Here is a 24,016-nt window from a genome sequence, read left to right as displayed (position 1 = left end):
TGGCTACACACAGTAGCCCATGGCAACCCACTGCAGCAGGGGCTGCAGCCTACGCCGTTGCCGGCAACTCACAGCAGCCCAGCTCCAGGTTGAGCTGTTGTTCAGCATCTTAGCTATAGAGAGCAGTGTCACTGGCCCTCATATGTGGGATCCAAACCGGGGCACTCTGGTGTCCCACGCCAGCTCTTAACCAATGCACCACTCGGCTGGCCCGGGGAGAGCTACTTTTGACAAAGCTCCAGTTTGTGTGCTATATCAGCCTCTTCTTCTCAATTATTGCTTTCCTAGCAGGTTCAACTAAGAAACGTGAGAAGATTTCTTAAGTCCACAGCCATTTATATATGCAAAATATCAGATATTTAAATGATCATTATTTTGATGACTTAGACGTGGGAGAACCAGAAATATTTTTATCTTATATTTGTTGCCTTTCATTAGTTTATTTAATTAAAGTTATTATTAAAGCTTTTTCCAGTCTTAGAATGAACTGAGAAAGCGAGACAAAAACTTATTTTAAAATACATATCTTTTAATATGTAATTAGAATAGTTTTCATTTATCCAGATGTTTGTGGTTAATTTCTTTTTTCCTGAAGATCAATTTTCCATTCATGATCAAAGTGATATAAAGATATATGTGTGTGTGTGAGAGAGAGAGAGACAGATGTACTTCTAGACAGTAATTTGGGGTTTCATCATATAGCAGTGACAGGAAGTGCCTTATAAAGATGTAAGTGAAAAATGATACGTGACTGATGGATAAAGGGGGTAGGCTGATCGACACTGTAAAGATAAGTCTATTTTGTTCCTTGATGGCTGATTAGTGCAGAAATAGATGTATGAGTCAAACCTCAGCACAGTAATAATTTCCTGACAGGTACTCTCTCCAAACCCAAAGTACATCAAGTTTAATTCCTAAGAGCCATTACACTTTAAATATTTTTCTCAATTTTTCCATAAATTGGAAGGAAAGAGAATTTGTATTTTAAGAAGAGACCACAATAATTGGTTGGTATATAAGATATTGCCCACTGTAAACCATGATAGAAGTGAAATAATAAAGATGAGCCATTTGATTGGCTCATGGTAAAGAGTTGTGTGATTGACTCAAAAAACAACGCCTTGGGGCTGTACATTAGCTTCCAAGTGAGACTGAGTGCAAAAGCAATTTGGAAAAATTCCCAGAGCAAATAAAAAGAGATGTGCATCTGTCCCTTCAATGACTCAGGGAAACCAGAACCATCTTTGATACATTATGTGTTTTCCCAACTTTGAATATTTGGTCTTTTATAAGTCTTAGAGAAAAACAACTTTTATGCCTGGAGAAAAAAACTTTTTTGACCTCAATAGCTATCAGACTGCTGGAGTAGCATACAGTGAACTGATTTCAAGTATATAGTTAGTTACAGCCACAGAACCACATGAACAATGTCAGCCATGGCTCCAATACTGTCTAGCTGACATCCAACTCTATAACTGAACCTCTTCTCCTAAGCAAAAGACAGGAGAATCATTAACTGAGTGCCCAATAATTGTAGAACACTGTTTGGGGCACTTTTATATCTGATTTAGTCCTCATATCCTCACAGGCCCTGTGAGGTTTGATGCCCACTTAAAGATGTGGAAAGTAAAGTTTATGAAAGTTAAATAAATTATCCTCTGTCTCATAACTGAAAATTGAAACACCCATCCCTTGAGCTTGTCTGTCAAAATTCACTTTTTACTCTATCATGCTTCCTTTCTGAATGACTTTTCCAGAAACTTCTATACATCCTCTTCTTAACAATGGGCTCTGTTAGTGCTTGGCAGACTCATTGCCTAACCCACTGTATTAGTTTGCTAGGGCTGCCATAATGGGTTACCACACACTGGGTGGCTTAAACAACCAATTTCGTTCCTCACGGTTCTGGAGGTTAGAAGAACAAAATCAAAGTGTTGGCAGGTTTGATTTCTTCTGAGGCCTCGCTTCTCGGCTTGCATATGGCTGGTTTTTTTGCTGCATCCTCACATGGTCTTTTCTCTGCATGCACATCCCTGGTGTGTCTTTGTGTGTCCAAATTTTCTCTTCATCTAAGGACACCTGTCCGATTGGATTAGGATCTACCCTAATGGCCTCATTTTAACTTAATCATCTCTTTATAAGTCCTGTCTCTAAATGTAGTCACATTCTGAAATACTAGGAGTTAGGACTTCAATACATGAGTTGCGGGGGAGGAGGGTTGCACAATGCAGCCCACAACACCCACTTAGATAATAATCAAAATCATTAGACCATCTTTTCCTGGGCTTTGCATGGTTCTCCCCTACACAACCCAGCAAATAACTCCAAGTGCTGCCACCAAGAATAAATGCAGTGCTTACAGAGCTAGCTCTTGTTTGGGGTTTTATTTGTAACCTATTCATACAGCTCAGAACTGTGAATCATGCCAGGCTTACTTTTGTGGTGGATGTTGTGCCTATTGTAAGTTGACTTGATACAAGCAGATTTAAATTTGTGTAAGCACAATATTAAAATGGGAGCTTATTATTCCTGACTGAAGATACACTACCTACTTTTGTATAGAAGTGAGCATAGACCATCCATATGAGAAGAGATCCAGGACTTTAGTGACAGCAGGACAAAGGAGATCAGCAAAGGCCTTACTGAACCCAAGAGAGGAAATAAACTGGCTGGACTTGGAAGAGTATCCTAGGAGCTTGGAAGAGTGAGCACCAGGAGGGTAGTGGGCAACACAGGGAGAGTGAGATAACTGGGAGAGATCTGGTGGCATGTAGCTGGCAGTCTGGAGTCAGCCATAGGGAAGGGTTTTGGGCACAGGACTCCTGGCACAATAGGGACTCGTCATAACTAAAATAGCAAAATAATAAAGAGATAATTATACTAGCTCAGGATTACTGCACACCTACTATGTGCTATGTGTCAGGCATAGAGGACTATATATACATGTCCTCTGAGGGCTTTACAAGGACTTCTATATCCCCTATGGTCTTTCTTCATTGGGATGTGGGTCTCATGACCAAAGTTTCCCCTTTCCCTCCCATTGCAAAGTCCTCTCTACTCCCCCTCATTTCAGTAGCTGCTGAGCCTTCGAATTCTCCATCCTCAAGGCTCACACCTATCTGGTTTCTGGGAAGAGCATCTAAGGATTTTCATCTAGCTGGTAGGTCAGGGATTCCTTCCAGTCTTGGTTTCTGCTTTGTCATGGCTGGAAGGAAGAAAATCAGTGTTTGTGGTACCACGAGAGAGGAAATACGAGAGGAGGGAAATATACAGTATTATAAAAAAAAAAAAAAAGAAAGAAACTTCAAAATATAACCCAACAGCAGATCCTTGACTATTGTCCATCTCTTCTAACTAGAATGTAAATTTCATCAGAGGAGACACCTCTACCAGGCTCCCAACTCCAGCACTAGCAGAGGCAACCAATACACATTTGTTGAATGAATAAATGAGGTATGTGAAAATTTGAGCAGATGAAAGAACAAAGATGAGAATTCCTTCTGGTGGTCATTTGCTGCAGCCTTGCCTGAGTTCCTGGGCTATTTTCATGTATATTTTTGCTCAAAATCAAAGACACCGAGGTCTTTAAGAACTCTTTGGCTTATATAATATTATTTCACAACAGCACCTCCTACACTTTTCCAAAAAAAAAAGGATGAAGGTAAGCCCCGAGAAACATCAGGCTTCCTATAATTAAAACTATTTCTTCAGACATGTCTCCACATACAAGCAGAGGCCACATAATGTCTTTTGCGTAGAATTGAGGCAAGCTTTTGGAAAATAGATTCTATAGTTATTCTAGTTTTATTTTTTTCAAGGACGCATTAATATCAGCAGTAGATGTTAAGCTCTTTGGACTAGATAGTGTGCATTTTACTTATAAAATCAAAGCACAGATTCTGAATCCAGACAGCTGAGTTGGATTTCTAGCTCCCAACTCCCTAACTTGGCAAGTTGTTAAGCCCGTCTCATTGGGTTTCATCATTTATAAAACAGGGGTCATAACAGTGCCTGCCTCATAGTGTGCCGTGAGAATTAAATGAGCTGCATATGCAAAGCACTTAGGAAAGAGCTTGGCACACAGAAGAGCAATGCACGTGTCGGTTACTGTTATAGTGATAGATTGGGGAGCCCTTTGCTTAGCATTCAGTGAGAACGCGCTCGTTAAGGGGACTGGTGTTCTAAATGGCATATAATGTGAGAGGCACAGGACAAAGGATCTTAATAAAGACACATGCCAATGCTAGGCTAGGCATTACATTATCTCATTTTCTCATTTAATCTTATATAAATTATCTCATTTAATCTTCTCATATTCCCATTTACAAAACAAGAGCAAACCCAAACTGAAAAAAAAAAAACCCAAAAAAAACAAATGTAGGTTAAATACAGGTAAATCACCACTCCTAGTAAATGACAGAGCCAGCTTCCAAATCTAAAGCCGGTTTTGATTTGTTTTGTTTTTTTAATGGTTTAAGTGCAGAACTAGTTAAAGAGTATATATTGAAGTTTAGAAAACATTCAGCTATAGGATTCTTGTGCTAAAAATGTTAAAGTGGCTGTAGAATAGGCTGGTTTCCCAAAATACATAGATTATCTCTCTGGAGAAAAGAATAATTTCCCTTGTAGGATATCGTAAAATCTTACCAATTTTTACTGAGGCAGATAGGGGCCTAAAATATGGATTTAGAAATACAATTTAGAAACACAATTTCAGCTTTAAAGAAATTTTTATAAGTAAAATGAATACTGGTTCAGGGGTCTGGAAATCATTAATTGTGATTTAAATTCATATAGCTTACTGTTCTTATTTGTGCCTGTAGTTAAAACAACAATAACAAGAAGGAACCATATTTGAAGTCTTTGGTGGACATGTACTAAAAAACAAAATCCCTATCATATTATCTGTGATCTCCTGTGGGTATTTTTCTTGACTCAACGTATCCTCTTTTCCATTTTATTTTACTCATGCGAGAGCCTTGGACATGTGTGTTTTCATATATAGGTATGTGTTAAAGGGGTGAGCGTAATATTTTCTCTTGCCTTGTGTCTCAATCTCTATTTAATAATTTCACTACGTTTTACAATTTTCTCTCTCTCTGTTTACTTTTACTTTATTTCTCATTGCCCGCTCTTCTTTGATCACAATATAGACCTGGAGTCTGTTTTACTTATATATAATAAAGTTATATGTGTTCTCTGGTCTTACTTTAACCTATGAAAAGAATAGTTGATATTTCTCTAAATGGCTGACCATGTGCCCTTATCTTAATATTTTTTCTTGATAGAATGAAAGGGTTTCCATCTCATTTTAAATAGTTATTGAATAAACTGGGCAGACCATGTAAAATAGCAGCTTTGAAACTATGAATGAAATCATGTACTTGTATGTACCTAAATAAACGTTGTATCTTAAGAGGTTAAAATGGAAAACTGCCCTTTAAGGGAATACAGACTATTTAAATACTCCAGAGTAGATACTGAATTCATCCTTGGAGAAATCCTTCGTTGTTGAGCCCTTTTAGTCATATAGACATAAAGAAGTACCCACCCAATGTTCTTGGGAATTCACCGAAAAGTAAATGTTGGCATTCGGTATTCTGTTTAGTAATGAAGTTGAGTTAATAGTAAAAATGAGCCCATATAGAATCAGAAATGGCCTGAGCTTGAAATGCATTGAATGTCATTGGAAGATGTGAATGATTTTTGTGCAAGTATTTTTTCCCAGGAGCTGAAACTCTACTCTAGCAGACAGGATTGACAGTTCTTATCTTCTGTTCAACTTATGCTGCAGACAGCACTGGAAAAAGAAATGGGACTGAGTTGACATGGCACCACCTACTCTGGACTCTTGGTGACTCTTCTAATTTAAGGTTAAATGAGCCACAATTTGGGATATGTGCTATGGGTTGTGACACTGCACTAGACATGAAACTAGACTACGCCTTATTCATGGGTTTGGAATATTTTCCCCTGAAGAGAATGGATATTCCAAGTGTGAATCATCCTAGGACAGGAAATAAACTGAGTCTTAAGAATGAAGACTTCCTGCTGATCTCTGCGTGGGAAGCAGTTGGGCCTAGACTCCCAGGTGTAAAATGCCTAAAGTCTCCTGCTGGTGAGAGTAGAGCTGACAGCCAGCCTCACCACACAGAGGCCAGGAAACCAGCAGGGAGGCTCATGGCCTCTTAGAGTCAAGATTTCTAGCACCAGTCTAAGTCATGTCTCTTTGGTCTTCAAGCTTTTAGTAAACCCTTTAACAGCCTGGGCTAGTCTCAGTTGTATGTGGAATCAGGGGAATTGAAATTATCAGGGGTGTTATCAGGGGAAGCGAGATGGGCCTAGAATTGAGTTGAAAACACAGGGGTCATCTGCCCCAGAGGAGGTGGCCTGGTAGCAAGTGAAGAAACAAGAGCAAAGGAAAAATGAGGGGCTCTTAGGGCATCGCCTTGGGAAGCTTCTGAAAATTAGTGGGTGAGGAAATGATCATTTAAAGGAGGCTAATTTCTGCCAGCAAAACAATGCAGGTTCATGCCATGATGCTTTGAATAAAAAAAGGAAGTCTAACCTCAATGGGTAGTCAAGTGCTAGGAGGCCAGGATTTCAAATATATATGATTTATTTAAAATATTTTGAAACAGTGATTTAAAATGCATGCTAACTACAAGCTTTGATAAACATAAATTAACATAAATAACAAATTTCAGATCACTCAGTAAAATGAGTTGTATTAATGTGTAACTTAATGAAAAGCAATGGATTATATCTGTTTGAGGACTGCCACCATTTTTTGACAAATTATTATTCTAATGTTATAATTATTTGATGTGATTAATGAGCCACTCAGCAACGCAAATATCTTCCACCTAAATTAAATGTGTTGGCAGAATGATTATTTCTGCACATTTGATCTGAGTCTATTTTACATTTTTTATGAATAAATTTATTAGAATCATGTTATCTTATCTCTGTATCAGCATTCTGCCCCTGAAACTCCTATTTTGTGCCAAAATGTTTGACAAGGTCTTTCTGAATGTAGGATAGGATGAAAAAAAAGCCTTGAAAACCTAAACACTTGGTGAAATCCTCGTGTTCAGCAACTTAGCAGAAATACAGTAAGACAACACTGAAAGAGGACCTGCTTTTGAGTTCCTGGCTCTGACACTTACTGTGGACATTAATCAGTTAGTTGATTCCTCTGAGCCTCAGTTTCCCCATCTGTAGCCCCACAGGATCGTTTAGAAAATGCAGTGACAAAATATACATGGGAAATGTTATGAAGTTAAGGTAGCACATAAAACCTGTCTTGGTTTCTTCCAGTCCTAGGATTCTGGAGGGAGGTGGGAGTTAGGGGGGCATTGGCAACTCTTTAATTAAATGTCATAAGGTAGAGAGGTCCAAGCAAAGCTCAGCCCAAAACGTTTGAGATTTAATATTCTTTTAAATCTTAATGTTTTGGGGGCTTATTAAGTGGCTTGTTGAGCCAAAGTTCCCAAGCCTGGCCATGATTCAGAATAATCTTGTGAAAAATCCTGGACCCTGAGCCTCTCCTCTCACTGGAGGTGTTGATTCTAAAGCACTGGAGTGAGTTTCCTTATCTTATTATTCAGTTTCCTCCCACCCCTGTAATAAAACCTGATCATCTTTGAAACTTTGGGACTCCAAAGCTGATTGCTGGGCATTGCTGAGTAGACGTGACTGTGTCAGATCTTGCACAAAAACTTTTTTGGACCAATTTAGGGCAGTTTTCTATCTTACAATCTTGGGGACAATTAAGGATATGCTGGAAAGTTTGGATTAACAAGATAAACTACAAGTTCCTGAGCATCTACAAAAATGATGTAAATGACTTTCGTGCTATAATGCCCTGTATGACATGAGCACTGTTTTATCTGAATGAGTATTTGGGGGGAAAGTTCTGTTTCATACAGTAGGAGAAAGGAACAAATGTTCATTGGTCAAGTGCTTTGGGCTAGATACTGTGTTAGACACTGAACTAGGTACTTATATTGGTTATCTCATTAGCTTGAATCCTATGAAGAAGCCATTAATATTCCTATTTTATAGATGAAAAAACTAAGTGAGGGATATTTAACAACTGTTCTAAGGGTATACAGCCAATAAATGGTGAAACAAGGACTTTAACTCGGATCTGTCTGGTTTCAAAGTGTATAATCTGTGCATCATACTACACTGCCCTTCTTTGTCTTCCAGCACTTGGAGTAGAAAAAGCATTGGGTGCTGTAGGGACTGTCTAATGATATTGATCATTCTGATGATCTAGTCTTATGCTGTATGGAAGTTTTAGGCATAACCATTGGGCTGAATTTCACTGACACTGACAATAGCAACAAATACATTGTGTGCCCTGCGCCTCGTCTCCTCAGCCACCTTGGATTTGGAGGTGAAGCTTGGTTGTGCCTGTGTTCCTGTGCGCTCTCTGGCAGCGTCCTGCACCTGTGCTGCTCTACTAGTCACCTCAGGGCTTTCTCCAAAGCCACAGCAGCTTGCCGAGCTTAGGTGCAGAGCAGCCCAGAAGTGTCAAAGTGTTAGTTAACATTGCTGTGGACAAGCCTCAACCAAGAATCCTGTACTTCAGAGGGATGATTCTCAGGGGCTTCCATGTGCTTTACTCAAAGGTCCCCAGTGGGAGGAGTCCCAGGGGTCCAGCTCAACAATGCTCCCAATGTTGGCTGTTCCTCCTTCCCTGTCTCAGTGGCTCCCTCACACTGCTTTCTGGAAATTTGACTCCTTTTCCAATTCTAATGGCATTGTCATGTATTTATCATTTCTTTGAGTAACAGGCTGTTTGGTCTAAATTTATATGCATCAGAGTTTCCTGTTTGGGATGAAGGAGAAGAAAGAGAACAGGGCAATATAGACTGAGAACAAGAGATCCAGTGAGCCAGAGCTCCAGTGAGCATTCCTCTTTCTTGTCCCCTTCGCCCCCGGTTCCACAGGACTCAGACACAGGTATCAGCAGCAACGGGCATTGGCCAAGAGTCTGAAGAGGAAGGCAGGATGGGACTTGTTTCTAAGTACATGAGCGAGACCAGCACTCTGAAAATATCCCAACATCCTTGAGGAAGGGGAATTCTACGATTGTTAGAACTTCCTACGTATCCTAAGAGTTAGGTGGGGGCCTGAATGTATTGAAATGTGCATATTTATATCAATGTGGCCTCATATGCCAGTGAAATTTGGAAATTTTCTTTTGCTAACTAGTTCTCAATATCTCATTCTATTCACTTTCTCCAATAATTTGCACAATTGGTGTGAAATTAGGGAACTCATAGAAAAATATGGAGACTTTGGATTTGTAAAATATTCTAACCAGAAAAACTCCACTGCATAAAATTGTTTTTATTTCCTTATCTATAGCATAAAGAAAACAATGTTATCTTTTATGTGGTTTTGCCCAGAAATGAAGCATATAAGAAATCATGAATCAAAGATGATATGATAGAAAAGCATTCTTGAGAAAGGATTAAAGTAGCTTTTACTACTTATGTAGGTTTTGCTTATTTGTTAGTTTACCTGTACCTTTATGGTACATGTACTCACTGTGAACTAAACTTAAGAGTTTATGCTATCAGAAGTGGGTAGAGATGGAGTGATTCTGGAAGCTAGGTGAATTGATATGGATATCAAATTATCAAAACAAAGTACTTTCACAGAATTTCTCATCCTACTTTTGTGCACCTTACGAGATAAATCTTATTTTTCCTATTTTTCAGGTAAAGTTCAAAATTAAATAAAATTTTCAAATTAAACCACCTCGGAAGTGACAGAGATCTGATTGCTATCCAGGCCACTGCTTTGCAAAACCCTGTGTTCTTTCTCCCTTATCTTACTGTCTTCTTGTCAGTTCCTGGAATCCACCTGGCCATATACCTGTTCCCACATTGCCTTACAACTTGCCTCATTTCTCAGAGATCAGAGATTGACATCTAGGGTAAGAAAGAAAAATGAGATCCTTAGTCACCGCAGTTGTGTACTGACCTTTGGATATTTGGTAAATATTTCTTGACCTATATCACTTAGGAAATTCTGAAGATACTAATGGAATCAAATGTAGATTTGACTGGTATTACTACAGACCAGTTTGTGGGTCAAAACTACAAAACCTGGATTACATTAAAAAATTTTTATCTAAAGCTGCAATCAAATTATAAGGCCTGGAAACTTCTATGAGTGTGATCTGACATAGCTATTACATTTCAAAAGGCATTAACATTCATCCATCCGTCATACACATGTATATAATACAATCTCAGTTACATATAAAAAGATGACTCTTTCTAAAGAGACACATTGAGGTTAGTTTTAAATCATCAAACCTGGGCTCTCACATTTCAGGCTAAAAATCTTTCTAAATAAAGACTGCATTGACTGTTCTGGCTTTCAAATATAAATATAAATATAGATAGATAGATAGATAGATAGATAGATAGATAGATAGATAGACATGGAAAACAGGAAAAGTGAACTCTTTCCTGCCATTTTACCGTGAAAGGGAATGGCGAAACAAAGTGGATGTGGGGTCAGAGAGATATTTTTTTAAGATAGAATCTTTTATAACATTTAATTTACTAACGATAAAGATCCAGATCCATTAAAGAAGAAAGATTCCTAGTCATATTAAGAGCGAACGCATACCTCTCCAGGATTCCAGCACAAATCTTGACCAACACTCCCTCTCATGGCCAACCGACAAACACATCGAGGCTTCTACCCCAACCCACCACCCCTCCCCAACTCTACTTCCCTTCTCACTCATATATAATTCTCCAGAGAAGTGTATAGGCACTAGATATATCAGGTGACTGCTTTAACAATCTCTGTATCAGTGACTACATTCAGAGAGATACATCTAAAGATTTAGAATCTTCGCACCAGGACAGTCAGTAGAATCAAATGGGGTAATTTTTAAACGGTTCTCAAAGTGAGGTTCCTAGGCCAGAAGCATTAGCATCACCTGGAAGTTTGTTAGAAACGCAAATTGTCAGGCCCCAGCGCAGTCCTCATAGGATGAGATGCCTTAGGGATTGATGTTTTACAACCCCTCCAGGTGATTTTGATGTGTGCGCAAGTTTGAGAAGCACCAATTATACTGATTTCAAATAAGTATTTAACGGAAACTTTAAGTTTTATCATACTTTTCATCACACTGTTCCTCTGCTTTTGAGCCTATTTTCTAACATTGACTAAGCAGCATTAAACCCATTTCCTCAAGTTTATATTTTATTTTATTTTATTTTTTATTTTTTTATTTTATTTTTTTTTAGCTGAGCCATCCTGCCACCTGTTGGCAGCTCAGCGGCAGTTCAGCTCAGGCCGGGAATTGAACCGGCGACCCTGTTGCTCAGAGCTGGCACTGTTGAGCAAGCTCTTAACCAACTGAGCCACTCAGCCAGCCAAGTTTATATTGCATACCAAACTCACTATAAGGGCAAAAACAATTTGGGCTTTTGTAGTAAGTTTATTTCTGTAAATTAACTGTCATTTTTTTATTCTTTTAGCTTACCTGATTCTAGGTCCTGGGGTAGAGAAAATACAAGATGAGCTTAGAAAAGTTAGTGCCAGGAAGCAAGAAAGTCTAATGTGGTTTTATGAAAAGGACACAGCAGCCAACTTGAAGGAACCACTCTGGTAAGCATCAGAAAGAATAATTACAATAATGGATTATAACATATTTAGGGGGGGAAATAAATGTATTATATATAGTATTAACCTAAAAATAAAAGGCCAAAGTGAAGGGCAACAAGCATTTATTTGAGACAAAAAAAAAAAAATAGCTATTCAGGAAGCACTGATTCCGGCAGAAACCCAAATAATGTTTCAATTAGGAGGTAAAGGCAAGAGATACTTATGAAAAAGGGAAGGGGAACAATTACATTAATAAAAGGAAGGAATGTCTATGGGTGTTAATAAGCTAAGGAAGGAATTTCTATAGGTTCAGATGAGCTAACATAGTGATGCTAATTTTAAAGAATGGCTTTAATTTTCAGCCTGTAGTCATAATATCTGCTTTCTTGTTATCTTTTGCAAACAGTTGTTTGGGATACAGTGCTGCTTTAGGCCCAGTCCAAAGGTTGTTTTGCCCAGTTTTAACATTCCAAAGGTTTGAGGATTAAAACATGTAAGGCAGCTCCTCTGGGATGGCAGCTCTGACTCCATTTTAAAGTGGCTCCATTTATATTATTTTTCACACTAGGAATACTAAAAGAGGAGGCAGAGGAGGGAAAGCTCTTACCTGAAGAATACCAATTAATAAATGTAGAAGAAAGGACAGAATTAAAATATTACAATTTTGCATTCAACAACAAAATAACACATATAGGCAAGGATCATTAATGGCTTCCAAAACAACTGGATCAAAGTTTGCTGGGGAGAGAACATTCACAGGGTCTCAAATTATTGTGATACAAAATACTGATTAATTACAAAAGCAGAAAAGTTCCTTTACAAAGGAGAGATCTGGTGGACACTACTTGTGTGATCAAAGCAATATTTGGAGGTGTGCCCTTACTGATGAATTCTACTTTCTTAAGCAAATATTTACTGAATATCTGATACAAGCCAAATACTCTTTGAGACACTGAGATGCAAAAGGGAATACAGAAATGATGATAATTAATTTAGATTGGATGAAGGCCTTTCTGAAAAAGTGGCATTTTAAAGCAGAGAGCTAAAGGAGCCTTCCATGCAAAGGCTCTGGTGTTGGGTGAGCCCAGACAAGGTAGACCAGTTAGATGCAAGAGCACAAAGATCTTAAGGTTGGAGGGTGTCTGACTCATTGGAAAAACTGAAAGGGAAAAAACAATGTGCCTAAAAGAGATGTGTATTCGTTTTCTGTAGCTGCTTTAACAAATTACCACAAACTTTGTGGCTTATATACAAATTTATTATCTTAGAGTTCTATAAGTCAGAAGTTCAGTACAGTTTTCACAAGGCTAACATCGGGTTGCCTCGGGCAGAGTTCCTTTCTGGAAACTCTAGGGGAGAATCTGTTACCTGCTCATTGGAGTTACTGGCAGAATTTCCCTTCTTGCAGGGATGGAACTCAGATCCCCATTTTCATGACAATGAGGTCGGCAAAGGGCTGTTCCAAGCTCTAGAGGCTGCCGCATTCCTAGGCTCATGACCCAGCTTCCTCCGTTTTCAAAGCTAGCAACAAAGGATTCAATAATCCTTCACAAATCGCATGTCTCTGATCCTTCTCAAGTCATTTCTCTCTCTGACCACAGCTAGCAAAGCTGTTCCACTTCTAAGGACTCTTGTGATTATATTGGACTGACTCAGATAATCCAGACCTTATCTGAAGGTCTATAACCTTACTCACACCTGCAAATTCCCTTTTCCATGTAAGGTAACATAGTCACAGTTTCTAGGGATTAGCGCATGGGCATCTTTGGGAGCCATTATTCTGCCTACTGTAAGAGGAGATGAGGAGACCAGCTCAAGGTAGAATACTTTCATCTTCCCAATAGTTCCAGTCAGGTTGCTCCCATTTTCAAAAAGTCTTTAATAACTCACTATTGCCTAAAGAATTAAATTTAAACACACTTGCTTGCCATATAGACTTTTCATTCTATAGGCAAAATACTATTCTATATTCTTTATACACCTATTTTCCAACCACCTTGGACTACTTATCCCAGATTCTCTTTCAAAGTCCGATGATTTCTTGCCTTCACATGTTTTTCAGGCTGCTCTTTGTCTTTGGAATGTCCTTCTCGCCATCTTCATCTCATGATATTTCATGCATCCTTTCAGACTCATCTCCTCCATGCCCACATTGACACCCACCCCCAACATGTGTACAACCACACACACACACACACACACACACACACACACACACACACGTTAAGTCCTTTAGAGTATTCTATGACACATTACATTCTGGCTTGCATCACAGTTCGTGTGTGTGTGTGTGTGTGTGTGTGTGTGTCTGTGTGTCTGTGTGTCTGTGTGTCTGTGTGTGTTTCTGTTGTATTACCAGCTTCATGAGGGTGGGGACAATGGCAGGGATGGACATACTGGTGGTTTACTTCCATTCTAATCAGTCAGTGCTAGTGTCATACCAGTGGTTAAATATTTTTAATATCATCCCTGGGGGCGACTACTCATTTATCTTTGTATCCTCCATAGAGCACACAAAAATGTGCCCCCTACCCCTACCCATCCACCCATATAACAAAGTGAAAGACTTCTTTCTGATAAATAGTATTTGTTGGTTTCCAGCTTGTCAAGATCTTTGTAAATTTCAATCCTGGCACATAACACATTAATTATGCCTCCCAGACTTGTTTTCTTATACAGTCTTAATGGGATTTCAAATGCGTGACTTTATTTCTATTTTCTGTGAACTTTACACTATATGATATACACAGAACATATTTATTCTTTGCTCTTCTTCTTTCTCCAAATTAGAAAACACACACACACACACACACACACAACTTTACAAAGCAAACAAAGCAGTCATACTAATTTATTGTCTTAAGCATATGTGTTTATTACCATCCCAAGTTCACTCTTGGGACCAATTTATCTAACACTACAAAGTTTATGTGGCTCTCCTTTTGTAGTCCCCTAGCATATGCAGCCCCTAAAACTGGATATGTGTGAGCTTTAAAAATATGAGCTCAGGCCGGCCGAGTGGCGCGTTGGTTAAAAGCTGGCTTGGGACGACAGAGGGCCCCGGTTCGGATCCCACATGTGAGGGCCAATGACACTGCCCTCTACAGCTAAGATGCTGAACAACAGCTCAGCCTGGAGCTGGGCTGCCGTGAGCCCCCGGTGACGGTGTAGGCTGCAGCCCCTGCTGCAGTGGGTTGCCATGGGCTACCATGTGTAGCCAGCAGCCAGCGTGAGCAGCCAGCAGCTGCAATGAGCGGCCGTCCAGAAGACAGGACTGATCTGCCTCGCCCGGGAAGAGCTCAATGATGGTGCCAACTTGGGCCAGTGAAGCGACGTCCTCCAAACTAGACTAAAGAACAAAAGGACAGCAACTTGTCTGTTCCCCTTCCCCCAATTCCCCAGCGCTGTTCCCATCCTCCAACTCCCCAATAAAAATCTTTAAAAAAAAAAATATGAGCTCATCAGAAATCTGTCCATTTTTTGCATTGTCCTTCTCTTATATTCTTCCCTTTATTTCTTCCTCTTCCTTCAGAGCTATTTGTGTAAGAAGGAGCTTTGAAAAGGTCCAAGTTTGTGCTGTACAATTGAGTTATTGCTGTAATTAACTTTAATATGACTGGGGGTTTTGGTTTGTTTATTTGTTGGTTTTGAACTTGGGCCATGTAAGGAGTCCAAGGGCAATAAGCTCTTATAGTTGTCCTTCTCATTCAGGAAACCAGCTAAAGAAGCAAGAGATGAACCCAGGTCTACAGTGATTATGTGACTGTTGTCTCTGTTTCAGTCATTAAACTTTTCAATGCAGAGCTCTGTAAAGCAATGAAGCACCAATAACTATAATTTATCTTTTAAGTTTCTGAAATCTCTGGTTCTAAAGGAAAGACGACAATTTACCAAAGAAAGGATAAAGCAGCAATGTATTTATTTATAATTAATTATTTATAAAATAATTATATATATATGTATATGTGTGTATGTATGTATATATATATATATATATATATATATATATATATATATATATATATAGTAATTAATTATAAAATAAGCTTTAGGGCCGGCCAAGTGGCACATTGGTTAAGAGTTGGCTTAGGACACGGGCTCTGAGCAGCAGGGCCCCAGTTCAGATCCCACATTAGGGTCAGTGATGCTGTGCCCTCTACAGCCAAGGTGGTGAACAACTAACTGCTCCACCTGGAGCTGGGCTGCCATGAGTCACTGGCGATGGCATAGACTGCAGTGAGCTGCAGTGAGCTGCCAGAGCCACGGTGAGCAGACATCCAGTGGCCAGCAACTGATCTGCCTCACCTGGGAAGAGCGCTATGATCACAATACCAACATGGGCCAGTGAAGCGACGTCCTCCACAACTAGACTGAAGAACAAAAGGACAGCAACTTGTCTGTTTCCCTTCCCCGATTCCCCAGAGCTGTTCCCCTACCCTAACTCCCCAATAAAATATAAAAAACAAAACAAAACAACTTTATGCTATAGCAAGCTCTTGACTGAAGAAATCCAATGAGCAAGAAGACAGAATATATACACGTTTGTGTTGTGTGTATATATTTATGTGCATATGTTTATGTTTATCTCATGGCAGAATTTAAAGTTAAATTATTTCTTAACACCATTGCTATTCAGATATTCTAGTAGTAGATATTTTTATATATACTAGAAGATGAGACAGTTAAATCTGATTAGATATTCCAGGGCACAGGAAACAATCTCAAAATTGTAAATGAACATTGATGACCAAACACATAAAATAAAGTTGTTTCATTTAGTGAGATTTATGCCATAGTAGACCAAGTAATATAGTTATAAAAGTAACCAGTAACTAGGCTGCACCCAAAGTAAAAAAGCAAATAAATCATGAATTATTTTTGTATGCACCAAAGCTTTGGTCCATAAAAACTCATCTGGAAAATGGGGCTTAGTTTCACCTTTTCCAGAAAGATGCACTAAATGATACTTCCGGTGATGTAATGAAAGATAGCTTGGAACATTTAATAGTCTTCTCAATAAAGCAAAACTGAAAAGGGAATGCTTTTCATCTGAAAGATAAATGTCGATTCTCACGCAATATTTAAAGTTCCCACTCAAGCAGAATGATAATTTCTTGCATTCAAGCTTCAAATTCTGTAAGTTTATCACAGGGAGTTGTAAGAGTAGCACTGAGCTGGGCCAGTACTGGTGGGGCCTCCTGCCTCATCGTATGTGGGAGAAGGAACAGCCATTTCTCAGAAGCCTACAGCGGAATCTGGGAATGCAGGGGAGAAGGGGGGAAATAATTCAGTTAGATCATTGTTTCCTAAGACATGGTATATATAGCACTAGCCATTCTGAGGTGAATATCTTTAAAGGATACAAGACAAATGGTTTTATATTAATAATTATATGTTTATATTAAAGTCTATATATGTAAATATTTACAACTTAATGTATATGTAATTAATACCTCAAACCTAATGCTCAGGACAAAGCTGAAAAAATTGTAAAAATTTAAAAGTAAATTGCTTTACTCATAACTGCCCCAAACTGAAAACAATTCAAATATCTGTCCACTGATGAATAGATAGAAAAACTATAGTTGTGCCGGCCGAGCGGCTCAGTTGGTTAAGAGCTTGCGCATGAGTGCGAACTCTGAGCAACAGAGGTTCGATGCCTGGTCCGAGCTGAGTTGCCGCTGAGCTGCCAACAGGTGGCAGGATGGCTCAGCTAAAAAAAAATCCAAAAAACTATAGTATATTCATACACTGGAATACTACTCAGTAATAAAAAGGAAGGAACTAATGATACACATAATAGGAATGAGTTTCAAAACATTATATGAGGTAAGAGAAGCCAGGTAGGAAAGATCACACACTGTGTGATTCCATTTGTATGGTATTATGGAAAAGGCAAAATTACTTGGAAGGAAATCAGATCAGTGGTTACTAGGAATTGGAGTTAAGGGTGGGGATTGACTACAAAGGGGCGTGAGCAAAGTTTGGGGGTGATATAAATACTCTCTATATAAATATTCTATATGGTGGTAATAGTTACATAAATGTGTACAAGTATCAAAATACATAAACTCTACTTCTAAAAAAGGGGAAATTGACCGTGGGGTGCTAGAGTACCCTGGACCACCCCAGGTGTGTGTGCACACTGCCCTCCCCTTATGGGGCTGAGCCCATGTGTGCATATGCCCTGCCACAAGCACAGTTCCTCTGCTCATGTGCACACTCCATTGTCTCATTAGATTTCAATTACAAAACACAAATTCAAAGGTAAAATTATTAAACATTTCAAGATAATGACAGCAGAATATAAAACCAAATGCCCTGTGTAACTATACAGGTTGCATACCTGTAAAACCAGCCTGGTAAAAACATGGTGGTGGCCTGGGCAGCAGAGGCTGAATGTGGCGTGGTGTCCCTTAAAAGTCAGGGTGAGTGACAGGGCAGGCAAAGTAGCTGATATGTATAGAATACATATACCTAAACATACACATACACCCCATAATTACAACTATGCAATTATACATGTTGTGGAAAGTAATAGAAAAAAATAAGAAAATAAAAAATAAAAAGGGGGAAATTGACTGTAGGTAAATGATACCTCAAAAAATCCTGATTATAAAAAAATGGTTTATGAAAAAAATGTAAAGTTCATGTTCATGTCTAAGATTCTACCCAGAACTCTGAATCTTATTAAATATGACCAACAGACTAAGTGTTCTTATCCTCCTGAGTGGTTCGACCTTAGAGCTTTTTCATCCTGTTTTTCTCTACTGGAGATTTAATGACCCCAGACACCAAGCCTGAAAGGGTCTCGGAGAGGTCATCACAAATGCAAACTGTGCACTCTGTGGGAAGAGGGAGATCTCAGAGTGAAAGAAGAAAACAACTTTTTTCTGTTCAGCTCTCAACCTGATCTGTAAACCTTCTGCCCTTGGGTGAATCCATAACTCTTTCTGTACACTTACATAATACACAAACTCTCTGTCCCTTACAGAACAAAAAGCAGTGTCTGTTCAATTATTAAAGGAACCGATACAGTTTAATTACCCAACCTCCAAACGTGCTTCAAAGGGAAAACTTCTCCCTCTGCCATGTGGGTGCTGCTTCAGGCTGGAAAGTCTGCAGCCGGGTGGGTGCGAGCCTGACTTTCCTTTTCTTTTGGCTTATTTCCTTTTTTGTGCACACCAGGCTGCCTTTAACTCCTCTCAGGTTTGGGAGGAAGGGAGTGGGGAGCGGGGATTGGGGAAGATGAATGGGGAGGAAAGCTTGTATCTGGCTAGCAGAAATAAAATCTGACAACAGGACCCTATGGGTTTGGCAAATTTCCAGTGACAGCTGTTTTCAAGGGTTTCCCAAAAGCTCTCTCACAAAAGAAGATGTGGCTATCTATAGCCTCCTTAAACAAGGAAAGGGCCCTTTTCCAGCTAGCTGTCCCACATTCTGAACCCCAGTTTGTGCTTCTAACAGTGTATCATCTATCTCTTTCCACCTGTCCTTCCCATGGAAGCTAGAGGAGGGAAGGAAGAAAAATGATTTCTTGTTGCATTTGGTTCAACCCATTTATACCCTTAAAGAGGATGAGGGCTAAGGATAGATGAACTAGTTTCAAAAGTTCCTATCATGCCTTAGGCAGCACCTTACTTTGAGATGTAAGCTCTCAGCACCTATAGCTTTATTCCGTTTGTTAAACTGGAACTCTTTCTGTCTCAGTTCACACTGAGAAAGAGTCCTATTTTAACACAAATGGCATGTAGGTTTAGCAAAAATCATGGAGGTGGGATACAAATGACTGAGAAACACTTAATCACGTTATGGGGAAAGAGGAAACTTTTTAGGAAACCTTTGAGGATATGGAGAATTTGTTTCCCAAGCATTCTGTGGAAAAGTTTTGAAAGAGGTTAGCAATGGGGTGCAGAATGGCAGAGCAGAGAGAGACTGAGCGGTAAAGAGAAGATGAGTGGCCCGATTCACCTGTGGTGTAGATCCTTTTTCAAAAGGAGGAAAGGCATTCTTGGGATGATGTAGGGAGAGCAGCACCAGAGTATATAGGACTTCAATCTTGCTATAGGACTGCCCAGGTTTGCCCCATCCTACAGACAGTGCTTGACATAAGCAGATTTTGCATTTTGGTCGTGACAGAGGGGGCAGTGGAAGAAGGTAGACAATGGAGATAGGTCAGCACTGTGAAAACAATTGGATCTAAATGATTTTCAAGCCAAAGATGTTTTGAAGACTGTCAATTTTAGAAAATGGTTTGAAAGTCTTGCTTAAGAACCCCATTCTCTTCTTTCAGTTTCACCCAGTGAAGAAAGCAGTGCAGGATTGCCTTGAGGGAAGTGGTGGAAACCATCACATAGGTCCCTTTAAGCTGGGCCGAGCAGAGTGAATGAGCACCATCTTGGTGAGAAGAGGGAAAGACCGACCCTAGAGGTCGCTTCCATTTTTAATTCCTATGATTAACGTGCTCTTGTTCTCACCCTCTTGTATTTTCTAACAATTTTGAAAATTTCTGCTAGTGGAAAAACATTTTACGGGGAGATTGAAAGTAATTACAGTGTGGTTTTTTTTTTTTTTTGCCTAGAATATATAATCAATTTCATTTATTTCCCAAGTAAAACATTCACTGCAGGTTCAGTCTTTGAAAGACAACTTGATTATCTGTTCCACAGAGCAAGTCAGGAGATATCATTCTCAGTTTTCAGTCATAACTTCCTATTATGAAATGTTTATGCCATAATCATTTTTATATTGAACAGGGGTCTGAGGAACACATAACATTTAATGTAAGTGTTTTTTGAAAAACAATCTGAATGGGCAGCATGTAATGTCATTGGAAGTAGATTGCTATACTTAGCACCTTCGCTTTAATTCTTTTTTTCTTCTTCTATAGCTACATAATGTCCTGAACATTTTAAATAAGCCTATTGTTCCACACTTCAAAACCAAATTATAAATGCTCTTTGAAAGCAGATTAAATAACTTCCCACATACAGTTACTGTCATGGTACTCTCCAAAAAAAAGTGAGGGGGCTAAGGATGGGAAATAAAAATGTACGTTCCTATCTGGAAAGTCACCTTAAATTAACTTTACACTAAAAAAAAAAAAAAAAGACAAAGTTTTGTACATATTAAAGTCCTTTGGTAAAAGTGTAAATAAAGACTTCTGACTAAATTTTAATCTAATATATGTGACCTACATTATCCCTGGCCTTCTCAGGCAGGGTTTATGCTAGAATAATAATAACAGTTATCAAACCCCAAATCTCTAATAGGTATGTAGTGGTATCTCATTGTTATTTTAATTTGCAGTTCCCTAATGATGTATAATGGGAAAGAAACTTCCTTTCCTATGCTTGTTTGCCTTCTGTATATCTTCTTTGGTGAGGTGTCAAAGTCTTGGGCCCATTTTTAAATTGGGCTGTTGGGGTTTTGTTTTTTTTTTAAGATTTTTATTGGGGAATTGGGGGATGGGAACAGTGCTGGGGAATTGGGAACAGACAAGTTGCTATCCTTTTGTTCTTCAGTCTAGTTGTGGAGGACGTTGCTTCACTGGCCCAAGTTGGCACCATCATTGCACTCTTCCTGGGTGAGGCAGATCAGTCACCACCGGCCGCTCACAGCGGCTGCTGGCCAATCACGCTGGCTGCTGGCTACACATGGTAGCCCATGGCAACCCACTGCAGCAGGGGCTGCAGCCTACACCGTTGCTGGCAACTCATGGCAGCCCAGCTCCAGGTTGAGCTGTTGTTCAGCATCTTAGCTGTGGAGGGCAGTGTCACTGGCCCTCATATGTGGGATCCGAACCAGGGCGCTCTGGCATCCCAAGCCAGCTCTTAACCAACACGCCACTCAGCCGGCCCGGGCTGTTGTTTTTTTATTGTTGAATTCCAAGAGTTCTTTGTGTATTTTGGATAACAGCCCTGTATCAGATTTGTCTTCTGCAAAAATTTTTGCCCAGTTCAAGTCTTGTCTTATCATTCTGTTGATCAGTGTATTTGTTATAGCTCCATCTCCTTAAGAAACTTATTTTCCCTAGAGCCAAAAAAAAAAAAAAAGATAAAAGAAAATCTGAATGAATACAGCTATTTAACTCAACTTTGTTCCTTTATCTACAGCACTTGGGAAGTTAATGGCTTCCCCCTAGCCCCACAGTTGTTGAGGATATTAGTCCAGGGAGTCAGGAATCTCAACTTGTCTGGTCATTGTCTCTCCCAGGGAGTTAGTTCATGAGGTCCTCAGGCAAAGAAAATCCTTTCCTTCCTTTCATACCAGCTATCATAACATTCTTCAAGATGCTGAAATTCAAAGGAAGATGTAGGTTAGCCCTCTGCTCTAGGAGACTCACACTTTCATAAGACTTTAGAGACAAAACAAAACAAAAAAGGCCTGTACAACACAAGAATATATGTTAGCCAATTCTGAAGTTAAGGTCACCCTGGATTTGATAAGAACAAGATAAAATTACTTCAGCTCTCTAATTGCATGACTTGAATTAATCCAATGTTCTTGCCCAATATTTTGCTAATGGGGATTATGTTCTTGTGGCCTCTCTGCCTAACAACTCCTGAACCTAGTGTGTTCTGTGTGCTGTGTCTTTTGCTCCACATCAACCTACAAAATCAGCTTTCAGCTGATTTAGATATAAATCAGCTTTAGGCCAATCAAGGCCAAAAATGAAACCACTCATAAAGATTTTCATGTTTGCTACTACATTTTTCATTTCCAAGCATTTTTTTCTCCAAGTTTTCTCTTTTTTAAATAAGCATTTTAATCATATTCTTGGGATAAAACATATTCTCTTTTAAGTCAGGAAATATTAATGATAGTTCTTTTCTGTTTGTTTTATAACCTCACCTCTCTTCTCATTTTTAGGTGTTAACACTTAGAAGCTAATCAAAAGCTATTTGGTTATTTTCCATGTGTCTCTCTAGAACCATCCTCTACCCTTTCAATGCCCTGGACCCTGATTGCTATGGACCACATCAACTGGGAATCCTAGCTACCTGGCTTCCTGGTAAGTCCAACCAACAGAGGTACTGGTAAGAGATCAAAATATAATAAGAGAGGGAGACCAGTTGTCTGTTCTCACTCACTGCCCAGCCATTGTTGGGTCAGTGGCTGTGTTTCTCCATTGCAGGGTTTCTTAACCTCAGCAGCACTGTTGACATTTGGGGCCATAGAGTTCTTTCTTGCAGGGTCTGTCCCATGCATTGTAGAATATTTAGTGACATTCCTGGGCTGTATCTTCTAGATACCAGTAGTAATCCCCTCTCCCCAATGTCTTGAAAACTAAAAATGTTTCCAGACATTGCCAGTGTCCCCAGGAGATAACATTGGCCCTGGTTGAGTGTTCTATGCTGTGGCTAGAACAGCCCCTCTTTCACAGTTCCAGCTCTGACTGGACTCTGGTAATACCATTCTCTCCACTTAAACTTTCACGTCTTCCTACTCATGCTCATCTCTGGGCTGGTCATCATTCTTTTTCGGTGCCTTTAAATATCCCCACCCCTCTGTAAGGAATCCCTTTATTAAAACCTCTTCAGTGAATCCTTGAGCATGTGCCATCTGTTTTCAGCTGAGACCTTATTGGTCCAGGAGTTCTGTGCAAAAGGTGGTGTTGTATTGAGCATGATCTACCCTGGAGGGTAATTTGGATGAGCTGTTGCCTTGCGAACTCACATCTCAGTATCTTTAGGCACCTTTTGGCGGGTTGGTCAGGGTCCTCAGAACACTTTTCTGATATCCTGCTTAGCACGTATGCACTTGACTGCCAGCTTTCTGGGAGTCTCATGGCGGAAGAGGAGTACAGGCTGCAATATTCAGTATGGAATCTTTCACTTAATCTTTGTTTATAAATGATATCCCTGCTGTGAACTGTGCCTGCTGTGTTCAAGTCCAGAGGCCTTCTGTTTTCGCTTTTACTAGATGAACAATTATGATAAATCTGTTTTGAGACAATTTCATGTGGCTTATAATTAAGGGTAAATCAAGGCCTACATCGATTTTTCCCCCCTATGAATTTCTGTCAGTGAGATGATCAGGAGAGATTTGACAATTAGGATCAGCAAAATGTTGGACAAGAAGTTCGGCAGCCAGGTCTTATTTAACCTAAGCTACATTCCAGCTGACTTTTCTGGGTGGAAAGTAGAATAAAATTTTCAGCATTCAGTCAATGCAACTGACTCTGAAAAGACAGCCTTGAAGACTGTTACATAAATTTCTCCTACTGGACACCTTTTGTCACAGAGATTTGGCCCTATCCCCAGCCTAGGGGCTGAGGCCACATATCACCTTCCCGACCATGGACTTCTTCAAGCCATTGAAACTAACCATTTTTCAAAGAACAAATTTTACCTCCTGCTCTCTA

Source organism: Hipposideros armiger, unplaced genomic scaffold (genome assembly GCF_001890085.2).
Source record: "Hipposideros armiger isolate ML-2016 unplaced genomic scaffold, ASM189008v1 scaffold_438, whole genome shotgun sequence".
NCBI classification, from domain to species: Eukaryota; Metazoa; Chordata; class Mammalia; order Chiroptera; family Hipposideridae; genus Hipposideros; species Hipposideros armiger.
The sequence above is the reverse complement of the archived record's forward strand: the minus strand, read 5'-3'. Positions refer to the sequence as shown.